Here is a 15,435-nt window from a genome sequence, read left to right on the forward strand (position 1 = left end):
CCTTAGCCTCAGCCCCAGCTCCAGCCCCAGCCAAAGCACCAGCCCCAGCCACAGCCACAGGTCCCGCCCCAGCCTCAGCCCTATCCCTAGCCGCAGTCCCAGCCCCAGCCCCAGCCCCAGCCCCAGCCCCAGCCCCAGCCCTAGCCTTAGCCTCAGCCCCAGCTCCAGCCCCAGCCAAAGCCCCAGCCAAAGCCCCAGCCACAGGTGTAGCCCCAGCCCCAGCCCCAGCCACAGGTGTAGCCCCAGCCCCAGCCCCAGCCTCAGGCCTAGCCGCAGCCCCAGCCCCAGCACTAGCCCCAGACCCAGCCCTAGCCTTAGCCTCAGCCCCAGCTCCAGCCCCAGCCCCAGCCCTAGCCCTAGTCCCAGCCCCAGCCCCCGCCCCCGCCCCAGCAGTAGCCCCAGACCCAGTCCTAGCCTTAAACTCAGCCCCAGCTCCAGCCCCAGCCCCAGCCCCAGCCCTAGCCCCAGTCCCAGCCACAGCCCCAGCAGTAGCCCCAGCCCCAGCCCTAGACCCAGCCCCTGCCCTAGCCCCAGCCCCAGCCCCAGCCCCAGTCCCAGCCCCAGCCCCAGCTCCAGCCCCAGCCCCAGCCGTAGCGCCAGTCCCAGCCCCAGCTGCAGCCCCATCCCCAGCTCTAGCCTCAGCCCCAGCTCCAGCCCCAGCCAAAGCCCCAGCCCCAGCCACAGATCCATCCCCAGCCCCAGGCCCAGCCCCAGCCCTAGGCCCAGTCCCAGCCCAAGCCCCAGCCCCAGCCCCCGCCCCAGCCCAAGCCCCAGCACCAGCCCCCACCCCAGCCCAAGCCCCAGCCCCAGCCCCAACCACAGGTCCAGCCCTAGCCCTAGCCCTAGCCCTAACCCCAGCCCCAGCCCTAGACCCAGTCCCAGGCCCAGCCCCAGCCCCAGCAGTAGCCCCAGACCCAGCCCTAGCCCTAGCCCCAGTCCCAGCCACAGCCCCAGCAATAGCCCCAGCCCCAGCCCTAGCCCCAGCCCCTGCCCTAGCCCCAGCCCCAGCCCGAGCCCCAGCCCCAGCCCCAGCCCCATCCCCAGCTGCAGCCCCATCCCCAGCTCTAGCCTCAGCCCCAGCTCCAGCCACAGCCAAAGCCCCAGCCAAAGCCCCAGCCACAGGTGTAGCCCCAGCCCCAGCCCCAGCCCCAGGCCTAGCCGCAGCCCCAGCCCCAGCACTAGCCCCAGACCCAGCCCTAGCCTTAGCCTCAGCCCCAGCTCCAGCCCCAGCCCCAGCCCTAGCCCTAGTCCCAGCCCCAGCCCCCGCCCCCGCCCCAGCAGTAGCCCCAGACCCAGCCCTAGCCTTAAACTCAGCCCCAGCTCCAGCCCCAGCCCCATCCCTAGCCCCAGTCCCAGCCACAGCCCCAGCAGTAGCCCCAGCCCCAGCCCTAGACCCAGCCCCTGCCCTAGCCCCAGCCCCAGCCCGAGCCCAAGCCCCAGCCCCAGCCCCAGCCCCAGCCAAAGCCCCAGTCCCAGCCACAGCCCCAGCAGTAGCCCCAGCCCCAGCCGTAGCCCCAGTCCCAGCCCCAGCTGCAGCCCCATCCCCAGCTCTAGCCTCAGCCCCAGCTCCAGCCCCAGCCAAAGCCCCAGCCCCAGCCACAGATCCAGCCCCAGCCCCAGGCCCAGCCCTAGGCCCAGTCCCAGCCCAAGCCCCAGCCCCAGCCCCCGCCCCAGCCCCAACCACAGGTCCAGCCCTAGCCCTAGCCCTAAACCCAGCCCCAGCCCCAGCCCTAGCCCCAGTCCCAGGCCCAGCCCCAGACCCAGCAATAGCCCCAGATCCAGCCCTAGCCCTAGCCCCAGTCCCAGCCCCAGGCCCAGCCCTAGCCCCAGTCCCAGCCCCAGCCCCAGCACTAGCCCCAGACCCAGCCCTAGCCTTAGCCTCCGCCCCAGCTCCAGCCCCAGCCAAAGCACCAGCCCCAGCCCCAGCCACAGGTCCAGCCCCAGCCCCAGCCCTAGCCCTATCTCCAGCCCTAGCCCCAGCCCCAGCCGCAGCCACAGTCCCAGCCCTAGCCCCAGCCCCAGCCCTAGCCCTAGCCCCAGCCCCAGCCCCAGCACTCGCCCCAGACCCAGCCCTAGCCTTAGCCTCAGCCCCAGCCCAAGCTCCAGCCCCAGCCCCAGCCCCAGCTCCAGCCCCAGCCCTAGCCCTAGCCCCAGCCCCAGCAGTAGCCCCAGCCCCAGCCTTGGCCCCTGCCCTAGCCCCAGCCCCAGCCCGAGCCCAAGCCCCAGCCCTAGCCCCAGCCGCAGCCCCCACCCCAGCCCAAGCCCCAGCCCCAGCCACAGGTCCAGCCCTAGCCCTAGCCCTAGCCCCAGCCCCAGCCCCAGCCCTAGCCCTAGTCCCAGCCCCAGCCCCAGCACTAGCCCCAGACCCAGCCCTAGCCTTAGCCTCAGCCCCAGCTCCAGCCCCAGCCAAAGAACCAGCCCCAGCCCCAGCCACAGGTCCAGCCCCAGCCCCAGCCCTAGCCCTATCTCCAGCCCTAGCCCCAGCCCCAGCCGCAGCCACAGTCCCAGCCCTAGCCCCAGCCCCAGCCCTAGCCCTAGCCCCAGCCCCAGCCCCAGCACTCGCCCCAGACCCAGCCCTAGCCTTAGCCTCAGCCCCAGCCCAAGCTCCAGCCCCAGCCCCAGCCCCAGCCCTAGCCCCAGCCCCAGCAGTAGCCCCAGCCCCAGCCTTGGCCCCTGCCCTAGCCCCAGCCCCAGCCCGAGCCCAAGCCCCAGCCCTAGCCCCAGCCCCAGTCCCAGCCCCAGCCCTAGCCCTAGGCGCAGCCCCAGCCCTAGCCCTAGACCCAGCCCCAGCACTCGCCCCAGACCCAGCCCTAGCCTTAGCCTCAGCCCCAGCCCGAGCCCAAGCCCCAGCCCCATGCCTAGCCCCAGCCCCAGTCCCAGCCCCAGCCCCAGCCCTAGCCCCAGTCCCAGCCCCAGCTCCAGCCCCATCCCAAGCACTAGCCCCAGACCCAGCCCTAGCCTTAGCCTCAGCCCCAGCCCCAGCTCCAGCCCCAGCCAAAGCCCCAGCCCCAGCCACAGATCCAGCCCCAGCCCCAGCCCCAGCCCCAGCCCCAGGCCCAGCCCTAGGCCCAGTCCCCGCCCTAGCCCCAGCCCCAGCCCCCACCCCAGCCCAAGCCCCAGCCCCAGCCACAGGTCCAGCCCTAGCCCTAGCCCTAGCCCCAGCCCCAGCCCCAGCCCTAGCCCCAGTCCCAGCCCCAGCCCCAGCACTAGCCCCAGACCCAGCCCTAGCCTTAGCCTCCGCCCCAGCTCCAGCCCCAGCCAAAGCACCAGCCCCAGCCCCAGCCACAGGTCCAGCCCCAGCCCCAGCCCTAGCCCTATCTCCAGCCCTAGCCCCAGCCCCAGCCGCAGCCACAGTCCCAGCCCTAGCCCCAGCCCCAGCCCCAGCCCTAGCCCTAGCCCCAGTCCCAGCCCCAGCCCCAGCCCCAGCCCCAGCCCTAGGCCCAGTCCCAGCCCTAGCCCTATCTCCAGCCCTAGCCCCAGCCCCAGCCGCAGCCACAGTCCCAGCCCTAGCCCCAGCCCCAGCCCTAGCCCTAGCCCCAGCCCCAGCCCCAGCACTCGCCCCAGACCCAGCCCTAGCCTTAGCCTCAGCCCCAGCCCAAGCTCCAGCCCCAGCCCCAGCCCCAGCTCCAGCCCCAGCCCCAGCCCTAGCCCTAGCCCCAGCCCCAGCAGTAGCCCCAGCCCCAGCCTTGGCCCCTGCCCTAGCCCCAGCCCCAGCCCGAGCCCAATCCCCAGCCCCAGCCCCAGCCCCAGTCCCAGCCCCAGCCCTAGCCCTAGGCCCAGCCCCAGCCCTAGCCCTAGACCCAGCCCCAGCACTCGCCCCAGACCCAGCCCTAGCCTTAGCCTCAGTCCCAGCCCGAGCCCAAGCCCCAGCCCCATGCCTAGCCCCAGCCCCAGTCCCAGCCCCAGCCCCAGCCCTAGCCCCAGTCCCAGCCCCAGCTCCAGCCCCATCCCAAGCACTAGCCCCAGACCCAGCCCTAGCCTTAGCCTCCGCCCCAGCTCCAGCCCCAGCCAAAGCACCAGCCCCAGCCCCAGCCACAGGTCCAGCCCCAGCCCCAGCCCTAGCCCTATCTCCAGCCCTAGCCCCAGCCCCAGCCGCAGCCACAGTCCCAGCCCTAGCCCCAGCCCCAGCCCCAGCCCTAGCCCCAGCCCCAGCCCCAGCACTTGCCCCCAGACCCAGCCCTAGCCTTAGCCTCAGCCCCAGCCCAAGCTCCAGCCCCAGCCCCAGCCCCAGCTCCAGCCCCAGCCCCAGCCCTAGCCCTAGCCCCAGCCCCAGCAGTAGCCCCAGCCCCAGCCCGAGCCCAAGCCCCAGCCCTAGCCCCAGCCCCAGTCCCAGCCCCAGCCCTAGCCCTAGGCCCAGCCCCAGCCCTAGCCCTAGACCCAGCCCCAGCACTCGCCCCAGACCCAGCCCCAGCACTCGCCCCAGACCCAGCCCTAGCCTTAGCCTCAGTCCCAGCCCGAGCCCAAGCCCCAGCCCCAGGCCTAGCCCCAGCCCCAGTCCCAGCCCCAGCCCCAGCCCTAGCCCCAGTCCCAGCCCCAGCTCCAGCCCCATCCCAAGCACTAGCCCCAGACCCAGCCCTAGCCTTAGCCTCCGCCCCAGCTCCAGCCCCAGCCAAAGCACCAGCCCCAGCCCCAGCCACAGGTCCAGCCCCAGCCCCAGCCCTAGCCCTATCTCCAGCCCTAGCCCCAGCCCCAGCCGCAGCCACAGTCCCAGCCCTAGCCCCAGCCCCAGCCCCAGCCCTAGCCCCAGCCCCAGCCCCAGCACTCGCCCCAGACCCAGCCCTAGCCTTAGCCTCAGCCCCAGCCCAAGCTCCAGCCCCAGCCCCAGCCCCAGCTCCAGCCCCAGCCCCAGCCCTAGCCCTAGCCCCAGCCCCAGCAGTAGCCCCAGCCCCAGGCTTGGCCCCTGCCCTAGCCCCAGCCCCAGCCCGAGCCCAAGCCCCAGCCCTAGCCCCAGCCCCAGTCCCAGCCCCAGCCCTAGCCCTAGGCCCAGCCCCAGCCCTAGCCCTAGACCCAGCCCCAGCACTCGCCCCAGACCCAGCCCTAGCCTTAGCCTCAGCCCCAGCCCAAGCTCCAGCCCCAACCCCAGCCCCAGCCCCAGCCCCAGATCCAGCCCCAGCCCCAGGCCTAGCCCTAGCCCCAGTCCCAGCACCAGGCCCAGCCCCCGCCCCAACACTAGCCCCAGACACAGCCCTAGCCATATCCTCAGCCCCAGCTCCTGCCCCAGCTCCAGCCCTAGCCCCTGATGCTGATCCTATAGAGGCCCTTGCGATCCTCCTAGGCTTTCCCCTGACAATGTGGTAAGGCCTTGACACTATTTCTAACTAAAGCCCCAAGTCCAGCCCCAGCCGCAGCCCCATCCTCTGATGCTGATCGTATAGAGGCCTTTGTGCTCCTCCTAGGCCTTGCCCTGACACTGTCCTTAAGTAAGGCCTTGACCCTATTCCTAACTAAGGGCCTAACCCTAAACCTAGCCCCAGCCCCAGCCCTAGCCCCAGCCCCAGCACTAGCCCCAGCCCTAGCCCTAGCCGCAGCCACAGTCCCAGCCCTAGCCCCAACCCCCGCCCCAGCCCCAGCCCCAACCCCAGCACTAGCCCCAGACCCATCCCTAGCCTTAGCCTCAGCCCCAGCTCCAGCCCCAGCCCCAGCCCCAGCCCCAGCCCCAGCCACAGACCTAGCCCTAGCCATAGCCGCAGTCCCAGCCCTAGCCCCAACCCCTACGCCAGCCCCAGCCCCAGCCCTAGCCCCTTATGCTGATCCTATAGAGGCCCTTGCGATCCTCCTAGGCCTTCCCCTGACAATGTGGTAACTAAGGCCTTGACACTTTCTAAGGCCCCAAGTCCAGCCCCAGCCGCAGCCCCAGCCCCAGCCCCAGCCCCAGCCCCAGCAGTAGCCCCAGGCCCAGCCCTAGCCCCTACCCTAGCCCCAGCCCGAGCCCAAGCCCCAGCCCCAGCCCCAGCCGCAGTCCCAGCCCTAGCCCCAGCCCCAACCCCAGCCACAGTCCCAGCCGCAGCCTCAGCCCTATCCCTAGCCCCAGTCCCAGCTCCAGCCCCAGCCCCAGCCCCAGCCCCAGCACTAGCCCCAGACCCAGCCCTAGCCTTAGCCTCAGCCCCAGCTCCAGCCCCAGCCAAAGCCCCAGCCGCAGCCCCAGCCACAGGTGTAGCCCCAGCCCCAGCCCCAGCCCTAGCCCTAGCCCCAGCCCCAGCCCTAGTCCCAGCCCCAGCCCCCGCCCCAGCAGTAGCCCCACACCCAACTCTAGCCTTAAACTCAGCCCCAGCTCCAGCCCCAGCCCCAGCCCCAGCCCTAGCCCCAGTCCCAGCCACAGCCCCAGCAGTAGCCCCAGCCCCAGCCCTAGACCCAGCCCCTGCCCTAGCCCCAGCCCCAGCCCGAGCCGAAGCCCCAGCCCCAGCCCCAGCCCTAGCCCCAGCCCCAGTCCCAGCCCCTGCCCCAGCCCTAGCCCCAGTCAGGGCCCCAGCTCCAGCCCCATCCCCAGCACTAGCCCCAGACCCAGCCCTAGCCTTAGCCTCAGCCCCAGCTCCAGGCCCAGCCAAAGCCCCAGCCCCAGCCCCAGCCACAGATCCAGCCCCAGCCCCAGCCCCAGCCCTAGGCCCAGTCCCAGCCCTAGCCCCAGCCCCAGCCCCCGCCCCAGCCCAAGCCCCAGCCCCAGCCACAGGTCCAGCCCTAGCCCTAGCCCTAGCCCCAGCCCCAGCCGTAGCCCCAGTCCCAGCCCCAGCCCCAGCCCCAGCCCCAGCCCCAGCACTAGCCCCAAACCCAGCCCTAGCCTTAGCCTCAGCCCCAGCTCCAGCCCCAGCCAAAGCACCAGCCCCAGCCACAGCCACAGGTCCCGCCCCAGCCTCAGCCCTATCCCTAGCCGCAGTCCCAGCCCCAGCCCCAGCCCCAGACCCAGCCCCAGACCCAGCCCTAGCCTTAGCCTCAGCCCCAGCTCCAGCCCCAGCCAAAGCCCCAGCCAAAGCCCCAGCCACAGGTGTAGCCCCAGCCCCAGCCCCAGCTACAGGTGTAGCCCCAGCCCTAGCCCCAGCCTCAGCACTAGCCCCAGCCCCAGTCCCAGCCCCAGCCCCAGCCCTAGCCCCAGTCCCAGCCCCAGCTCCAGCCCCATCCCAAGCACTAGCCCCAGACCCAGCCCTAGCCTTAGCCTCAGCCCCAGCTCCAGCCCCAGCCAAAGCCCCAGCCCCAGCCACAGATCCAGCCCCAGCCCCAGCCCCAGCCCCAGCCCCAGCCCCAGCCCCAGGCCCAGCCCTAGGCCCAGTCCCCGCCCTAGCCCCAGCCCCAGCCCCCACCCCAGCCCAAGCCCCAGCCCCAGCCACAGGTCCAGCCCTAGCCCTAGCCCTAGCCCCAGCCCCAGCCCCAGCCCTAGCCCCAGTCCCAGCCCCAGCCCCAGCACTAGCCCCAGACCCAGCCCTAGCCTTAGCCTCCGCCCCAGCTCCAGCCCCAGCCAAAGCACCAGCCCCAGCCCCAGCCACAGGTCCAGCCCCAGCCCCAGCCCTAGCCCTATCTCCAGCCCTAGCCCCAGCCCCAGCCGCAGCCACAGTCCCAGCCCTAGCCCCAGCCCCAGCCCTAGCCCTAGCCCCAGCCCCAGCCCCAGCACTCGCCCCAGACCCAGCCCTAGCCTTAGCCTCAGCCCCAGCCCAAGCTCCAGCCCCAGCCCCAGCCCCAGCTCCAGCCCCAGCCCTAGCCCTAGCCCCAGCCCCAGCAGTAGCCCCAGCCCCAGCCTTGGCCCCTGCCCTAGCCCCAGCCCCAGCCCGAGCCCAAGCCCCAGCCCTAGCCCCAGCCCCAGTCCCAGCCCCAGCCCTAGCCCTAGGCCCAGCCCCAGCCCTAGCCCTAGACCCAGCCCCAGCACTCGCCCCAGACCCAGCCCTAGCCTTAGCCTCAGCCCCAGCCCAAGCTCCAGCCCCAACCCCAGCCCCAGCCCCAGCCACAGATCCAGCCCCAGCCCCAGCCCCAGCCGCAGCCCCAGACCCAGCCCTAGCCTTAGCCTCAGCCCCAGCTCCAGCCCCAGCCAAAGCACCAGCCCAAGCCCCAGCCCCAGGTCCAGCCCCAGCCCCAGCCCTAGCCCTATCCCCAGCCGTAGCCCCAGCCCCAGCCGCAGCCGAAGTCCCAGCCCTAGCCCCAGCCCCAGTCCCAGCCCCAGCCCTAGCCCCAGCCCTAGCCCTAGCCCCAGCCCCAGCACTCGCCCCAGACCCAGCCCTAGCCTTAGCCTCAGCCCCAGCCCAAGCTCCAGCCCCAGCCCCAGCCCCAGCCCTAGCCCCAGCCCCAGTCCCAGCCCCTGCCCCAGCCCTAGCCCCAGTCAGGGCCCCAGCTCCAGCCCCATCCCCAGCACTAGCCCCAGACCCAGCCCTAGCCTTAGCCTCAGCCCCAGCTCCAGGCCCAGCCAAAGCCCCAGCCCCAGCCCCAGCCACAGATCCAGCCCCAGCCCCAGCCCCAGGCCTAGGCCCATTCCCAGCCCTAGCCCCAGCCCCAGCCCCCGCCCCAGCCCAAGCCCCAGCCCCAGCCCCAGCCACAGGTCCAGCCCTAGCCCTAGCCCTAGCCCCAGCCCCAGCCCCAGCCGTAGCCCCAGTCCCAGCCCCAGTCCCAGCCCCAGCCCCAGCCCCAGCACTAGCCCCAGACCCAGCCCTAGCCTTAGCCTCAGCCCCAGCTCCAGCCCCAGCCAAAGCACCAGCCCCAGCCACAGCCACAGGTCCCGCCCCAGCCTCAGCCCTATCCCTAGCCGCAGTCCCAGCCCCAGCCCCAGCCCCAGCCCCAGCCCCAGACCCAGCCCTAGCCTTAGCCTCAGCCCCAGCTCCAGCCCCAGCCAAAGCCCCAGCCAAAGCCCCAGCCACAGGTGTAGCCCCAGCCCCAGCCCCAGCCACAGGTGTAGCCCCAGCCCCAGCCCCAGCCTCAGGCCTAGCCGCAGCCCCAGCCCCAGCACTAGCCCCAGACCCAGCCCTAGCCTTAGCCTCAGCCCCAGCTCCAACCCCAGCCCCAGCCCCAGCACTAGCCCAAGCCCTAGCCCTAGCCGCAGCCGCTGTCCCAGCCCCAGCCCCCTCCCCCGCCCCAGCACTAGCCCCAGACCCAGCCCTAGCCTTAAACTCAGCCCCAGCTCCAGCCCCAGCCCGAGCCCCAGCCCCAGCCCCAGCCGCAGCCGCAGTCCCAGCCCTAGCCCCAGCCCCAGTCCCAGCCCCAGCCCTAGCCCTAGCCCCAGCCCCAGCACTAGCCCTCGTCCCAGCCCCAGCACTCGCCCCAGACCCAGCCCTAGCTTTAGCCTCAGCCCCAGCCCAAGCTCCAGCCCCAGCACCAGCCACAGGTCCAGCCCCAGCCCCAGCCCTAGCCCTAGCCCAAGCCCCAGCCCTAGCCCCAGCCCCAGTCCCAGCCCCAGCCCTAGCCCTAGGCCCAGCCCCAGCCCTAGCCCTAGACCCAGCCCCAGCACTCGCCCCAGACCCAGCCCTAGCCTTAGCCTCAGCCCCAGCCCAAGCTCCAGCCCCAACCCCAGCCCCAGCCCCAGCCACAGATCCAGCCCCAGCCCCAGCCCCAGCCGCAGCCCCAGACCCAGCCCTAGCCTTAGCCTCAGCCCCAGCTCCAGCCCCAGCCAAAGCACCAGCCCAAGCCCCAGCCCCAGGTCCAGCCCCAGCCCCAGCCCTAGCCCTATCCCCAGCCGTAGCCCCAGCCCCAGCCGCAGCCGAAGTCCCAGCCCTAGCCCCAGCCCCAGTCCCAGCCCCAGCCCTAGCCCCAGCCCTAGCCCTAGCCCCAGCCCCAGCACTCGCCCCAGACCCAGCCCTAGCCTTAGCCTCAGCCCCAGCCCAAGCTCCAGCCCCAGCCCCAGCCCCAGCCCTAGCCCCAGCCCCAGTCCCAGCCCCTGCCCCAGCCCTAGCCCCAGTCAGGGCCCCAGCTCCAGCCCCATCCCCAGCACTAGCCCCAGACCCAGCCCTAGCCTTAGCCTCAGCCCCAGCTCCAGGCCCAGCCAAAGCCCCAGCCCCAGCCCCAGCCACAGATCCAGCCCCAGCCCCAGCCCCAGGCCTAGGCCCAGTCCCAGCCCTAGCCCCAGCCCCAGCCCCCGCCCCAGCCCAAGCCCCAGCCCCAGCCCCAGCCACAGGTCCAGCCCTAGCCCTAGCCCTAGCCCCAGCCCCAGCCCCAGCCGTAGCCCCAGTCCCAGCCCCAGTCCCAGCCCCAGCCCCAGCCCCAGCACTAGCCCCAGACCCAGCCCTAGCCTTAGCCTCAGCCCCAGCTCCAGCCCCAGCCAAAGCCCCAGCCCCAGCCACAGATCTAGCCCCAGCCCCAGGCCCAGCCCCAGCCCTAGGCCCAGTCCCAGCCCAAGCCCCAGCCCCAGCCCCCACCCCAGCCCAAGCCCCAGCCCCAGCCCCAACCACAGGTCCAGCCCTAGCCCTAGCCCTAACCCCAGCCCCAGCCCCAGCCCTAGCCCCAGTCCCAGGCCCAGCCCCAGCCCCAGCACTAGCCCCAGACCCAGCCCTAGCCCTAGCCCCAGTCCCAGCCACAGCCCCAGCCCCAGCCCTAGACCCAGCCCCTGCCCTAGCCCCAGCCCGAGCCCAAGCCCCAGCCCCAGCCCCAGTCCCAGCCCCAGCCGTAGCCCCAGTCCCAGCCCCAGCTGCAGCCCCATCCCCAGCTCTAGCCTCAGCCCCAGCTCCAGCCCCAGCCAAAGCCCCAGCCAAAGCCCCAGCCACAGGTGTAGCCCCAGCCCCAGCCCCAGCCACAGGTGTAGCCCCAGCCCCAGCCCCAGGCCTAGCCGCAGCCCCAGCCCCAGCACTAGCCCCAGACCCAGCCCTAGCCTTAGCCTCAGCCCCAGCTCCAGCCCCAGCCCCAGCCCTAGCCCCTGATGCTGATCCTATAGAGGCCCTTGCGATCCTCCTAGGCTTTCCCCTGACAATGTGGTAACTAAGGCCTTGACACTATTTCTAACTAAAGCCCCAAGTCCAGCCCCAGCCGCAGCCCCATCCTCTGATGCTGATCGTATAGAGGCCTTTGTGCTCCTCCTAGGCCTTGCCCTGACACTGTCCTTAAATAAGGCCTTGACCCTATTCCTAACTAAGGGCCTAACCCTAAACCTAGCCCCAGCCCCAGACCCAGCCCCAGCCCTAGCCGCAGCCCTAGCCCCAGTCCTAGCCCCAGCCCCAGGCCGAACCCCATCCACTGATGCTGATCCTACAGAGGCCCTTATGCTCCTCCTAGGCCTTGCCCTGACACTGTCCTTAACTCAGGCCTTGACACTACTACTAACACAGGCCCTGTCATTATACCTAACGAAAGCTCTGATGCTAACCCTATCTAAGGTACTGACAGTGACACTAACTAACGCCCCAGCCCTAGCCCGACACCTATCCCCAGCTCCAGCCCGAGCCCCAACCCCGGCCCTAGCCCCAAACCTAGCCCTAGACCCAGCCCAAACCCCAGCCCCAGGCCCAGGCCCAGCCCCAGCCCCAGCTATAGCACTAGCCCCAGCCCCAGCCCCAGGCCCAGGCCCAGCCCCAGCCCTAGCCCCAGCCCTAGTCCCAGCCCCAGCCTCCTCCCCCGCCCCAGCACTAGCCCCAGCCCCAGCCCTAGCCCCAGCCCCAGTCCCAGCGCCAGCCCCAGCCCCAGCCCCCGCCCCAGCCCCAGCCCCCGCCCCAGCCCCAGCCCCAGCCCCAGCCCTAGCCGCAGCCGCAGTCCCAGCCTTAGCCCAAGCCCCAGTCCCAGCCCCAGCACTAGCCCTAGCCCCAGTCCCAGCCCCAGCTCCAGCCCCAGCCCCAGCACTAGCCCCAGACCCAGCCCTAGCCTTAGCCTCAGCCCCAGCCCAAGCTCCAGCCCCAGCCCCAGCCCCAGATCCAGCCCCAGGCCTAGCCCTAGCCCCAGTCCCAGCACCAGGCCCAGCCCCCGCCCCAACACTAGCCCCAGACCCGGCCCTAGCCATATCCTCAGCCCCAGCTCCTGCCCCAGCCCCAGCCCCAGCCCCAGCCCTAGCCCCTGATGCTGATCCTATAGAGGCCCTTGCGATCCTCCTAGGCTTTCCCCTGACAATGTGGTAACTAAGGCCTTGACACCATTTCTAACTAAAGCCCCAAGTCCAGCCCCAGCCGCAGCCCCATCCTCTGATGCTGATCGTATAGAGGCCTTTGTGCTCCTCCTAGGCCTTGCCCTGACACTGTCCTTAAGTAAGGCCTTGACCCTATTCCTAACTAAGGGCCTAACCCTAAACCTAGCCCCAGCCCCAGCCCCAGCCCCAGCCCTAGCCGCAGCCCTAGCCCTAGCCCTAGTCCCAACCCCAGCCCCAGCCCCAGCACTAGCCCAAGCCCTAGCCCTAGCCGCAGCCGCAGTCCCAGCCCCAGCCCCCTCCCCCGCCCCAGCACTAGCCCCAGACCCAGCCCTAGCCTTAAACTCAGCCCCAGCTCCAGCCCCAGCCCCAGCCCCAGCCCTAGCCCCAGTCCCAGCCCCAGCCCCAGCAGTAGCCCCAGCCCCAGCCTTAGACCCAGCCCCTGCCCTAAACCCAGCCCCAGCCCGAGCCCAAGCCCCAGCCCCAGCCCCAGCCCTAGCCATAGCCGCAGTCCCAGCCCTAGCCCCAGCCCCAGTCCCATCCCCATCCCCAGCAGTAGCCCAGCCCCAGCCCTAGCCCCTGCCCTAGCCCCAGCCCCAGCCCGAGCCCAAGCCCCAGCCCCAGCCCTAGCTGCAGCCGCAGTCCCAGCCCTAGCCCCAGCCCCAGTCCCAGCCCCAGCCCCAGCCCTAGCCCCAGCCTCAGCACTAGCCCCAGCCCCAGCCCCAGCCCTAGCCTCAGCCCCAGCCCCAGCCCTAGCCCCAGTCCCAGCACTCGCCCCAGACACAGCCCTAGCCTTAGCCTCAGCCCCAGCCCAAGCTCCAGCCCCAGCCCCAGCCCCAGCTCCAGCCCCACCCCCAGCCCTAGCCCTAGCCCCAGCCCCAGCAGTAGCCCCAGCCCCAGCCCTAGCCCCTGCCCTAGCCCCAGCCCCAGCCCGAGCCCAAGCCCCAGCCCTAGCCCCAGCCCCAGTCCCAGCCCCAGCCCTAGCCCTAGGCTCAGCCCCAGCCCTGGACCTAGCCCCAGCCCCAGCACTCGCCCCAGACCCAGCCCTAGCCTTAGCCTCAGCCCCAGCCCAAGCTCCAGCCCCAGCCCCAGCCCCAGATCCAGCCCCAGCCCCAGGCCCAGCCCTAGCCCCAGTCCCAGCACCAGGCCCAGCCCCCGCCCCAACACTAGCCCCAGACCCAGCCCTAGCCATATCCTCAGCCCCAGCTCCAGCCCCAGCCCCAGCCCCAGCCCCAGCCCTAGCCCCTGATGCTGATCCTATAGAGGCCCTTGCGATCCTCCTAGGCTTTCCCCTGACAATGTGGTAACTAAGGCCTTGACACTATGTCTAACTAAAGCCCCAAGTCCAGCCCCAGCCGCAGCCCCATCCTCTGATGCTGATCTTATAGAGGCCTTTGTGCTCCTCCTAGGCCTTGCCCTGACACTGTCCTTAAATAAGGCCTTGACCCTATTCCTAACTAAGGGCCTAAGCCTAAACCTAGCCCCAGCCCCAGCCCCAGCCCCAGCCCTAGCCGCAGCCCTAGCCCTAGCCCTAGTCCCAACCCCAGCCCCAGCCCCAGCACTAGCCCAAGCCCTAGCCCTAGCCGCAGCCGCAGTCCCAGCCCCAGCCCCCTCCCCCGCCCCAGCACTAGCCCCAGACCCAGCCCTAGCCTTAAACTCAGCCCCAGCTCCAGCCCCAGCCCGAGCCCCAGCCCCAGCCCCAGCCGCAGCCGCAGTCCCAGCCCTAGCCCCAGCCCCAGTCCCAGCCCCAGCCCTAGCCCCAGCCCCAGCACTAGCCCTAGTCCCAGCCCCAGCACTCGCCCCAGACCCAGCCCTAGCTTTAGCCTCAGCCCCAGCCCAAGCTCCAGCCCCAGCACCAGCCACAGGTCCAGCCCCAGCCCCAGCCCTAGCCCTAGCCCAAGCCCCAGCCCTAGCCCCAGCCCCAGTCCCAGCCCCAGCCCTAGCCCTAGGCCCAGCCCCAGCCCTAGCCCTAGACCCAGCCCCAGCACTCGCCCCAGACCCAGCCCTAGCCTTAGCCTCAGCCCCAGCCCAAGCTCCAGCCCCAACCCCAGCCCCAGCCCCAGCCACAGATCCAGCCCCAGCCCCAGCCCCAGCCGCAGCCCCAGACCCAGCCCTAGCCTTAGCCCCAGCTCCAGCCCCAGCCAAAGCACCAGCCCAAGCCCCAGCCCCAGGTCCAGCCCCAGCCCCAGCCCTAGCCCTATCCCCAGCCGTAGCCCCAGCCCCAGCCGCAGCCGAAGTCCCAGCCCTAGCCCCAGCCCCAGTCCCAGCCCCAGCCCTAGCCCCAGCCCTAGCCCTAGCCCCAGCCCCAGCACTCGCCCCAGCCCCAGCCCTAGCCTTAGCCTCAGCCCCAGCCCAAGCTCCAGCCCCAGCCCCAGCCCCAGCCCTAGCCCCAGCCCCAGTCCCAGCCCCTGCCCCAGCCCTAGCCCCTGTCAGGGCCCCAGCTCCAGCCCCATCCCCAGCACTAGCCCCAGACCCAGCCCTAGCCTTAGCCTCAGCCCCAGCTCCAGGCCCAGCCAAAGCCCCAGCCCCAGCCCCAGCCACAGATCCAGCCCCAGCCCCAGCCCCAGGCCTAGGCCCAGTCCCAGCCCTAGCCCCAGCCCCAGCCCCCGCCCCAGCCCAAGCCCCAGCCCCAGCCCCAGCCACAGGTCCAGCCCTAGCCCTAGCCCTAGCCCCAGCCCCAGCCCCAGCCGCAGCCGCAGTCCCAGCCCCAGCCCCAGCAGTAGCCCCAGGCCCAGCCCTAGCCACTGCCCTAGCCCCAGCCCGAGCCCAAGCCCCAGCCCCAGCCCTAGCCGCAGCCGCAGTCCCAGCCCTAGCCCCAGCCCCAGCCCCAGTGCCAGCCGCAGCCTCAGCCCTATCCCTAGCCCCAGTCCCAGCCCCAGCCCCAGCCCCAGCCCCAGCACTAGCCCCAGACCCAGCCCTAGACTTAGCCTCAGCCCCAGCTCCAGCCCCAGCCAAAGCCCCAGCCACAGCCCCAGCCACAGGTGTAGCCCCAGCCCCAGCCCCAGCCACAGGTGTAGCCCCAGCCCCAGCCCCAGCCCTAGCCCTAGCCCCAGCCCTAGTCCCAGCCCCAGCACCCGCCCCCCCAGCAGTAGCCCCAGACCCTGCCCTAGCCTTAAACTCAGCCCCAGCTTCAGCCCCATCCCCAGCCCCAGCACTAGCCCCAGTCCCAGCCACAGCCCCAGCAGTAGCCCCAGCCCCAGCCCTAGACCCAGCCCCTGCCCTAGCCCCAGCCATAGCCCCAGCCCCAGTCCCAGGCCCAGCCCCAGCCCTAGCTCCAGTCCCAGCCCCAGCTTCAGCCCCATCCCCAGCACTAGCCCCAGACCCAGCCCTAGCCTTAGCCTCAGCCCCAGCTCCAGCCCCAGCCAAAGCCCCAGCCCCTGCCCTAGCCCCAGCCCCAGCCCCAGCCCGAGCCGAAGCCCCAGCCC

The sequence above is a fragment of the Mesoplodon bidens genome (genome assembly GCF_964165515.1).
Source record: "Mesoplodon bidens genome assembly, chromosome: 10".
In the NCBI taxonomy this organism is placed as follows: Eukaryota; Metazoa; Chordata; class Mammalia; order Artiodactyla; family Ziphiidae; genus Mesoplodon; species Mesoplodon bidens.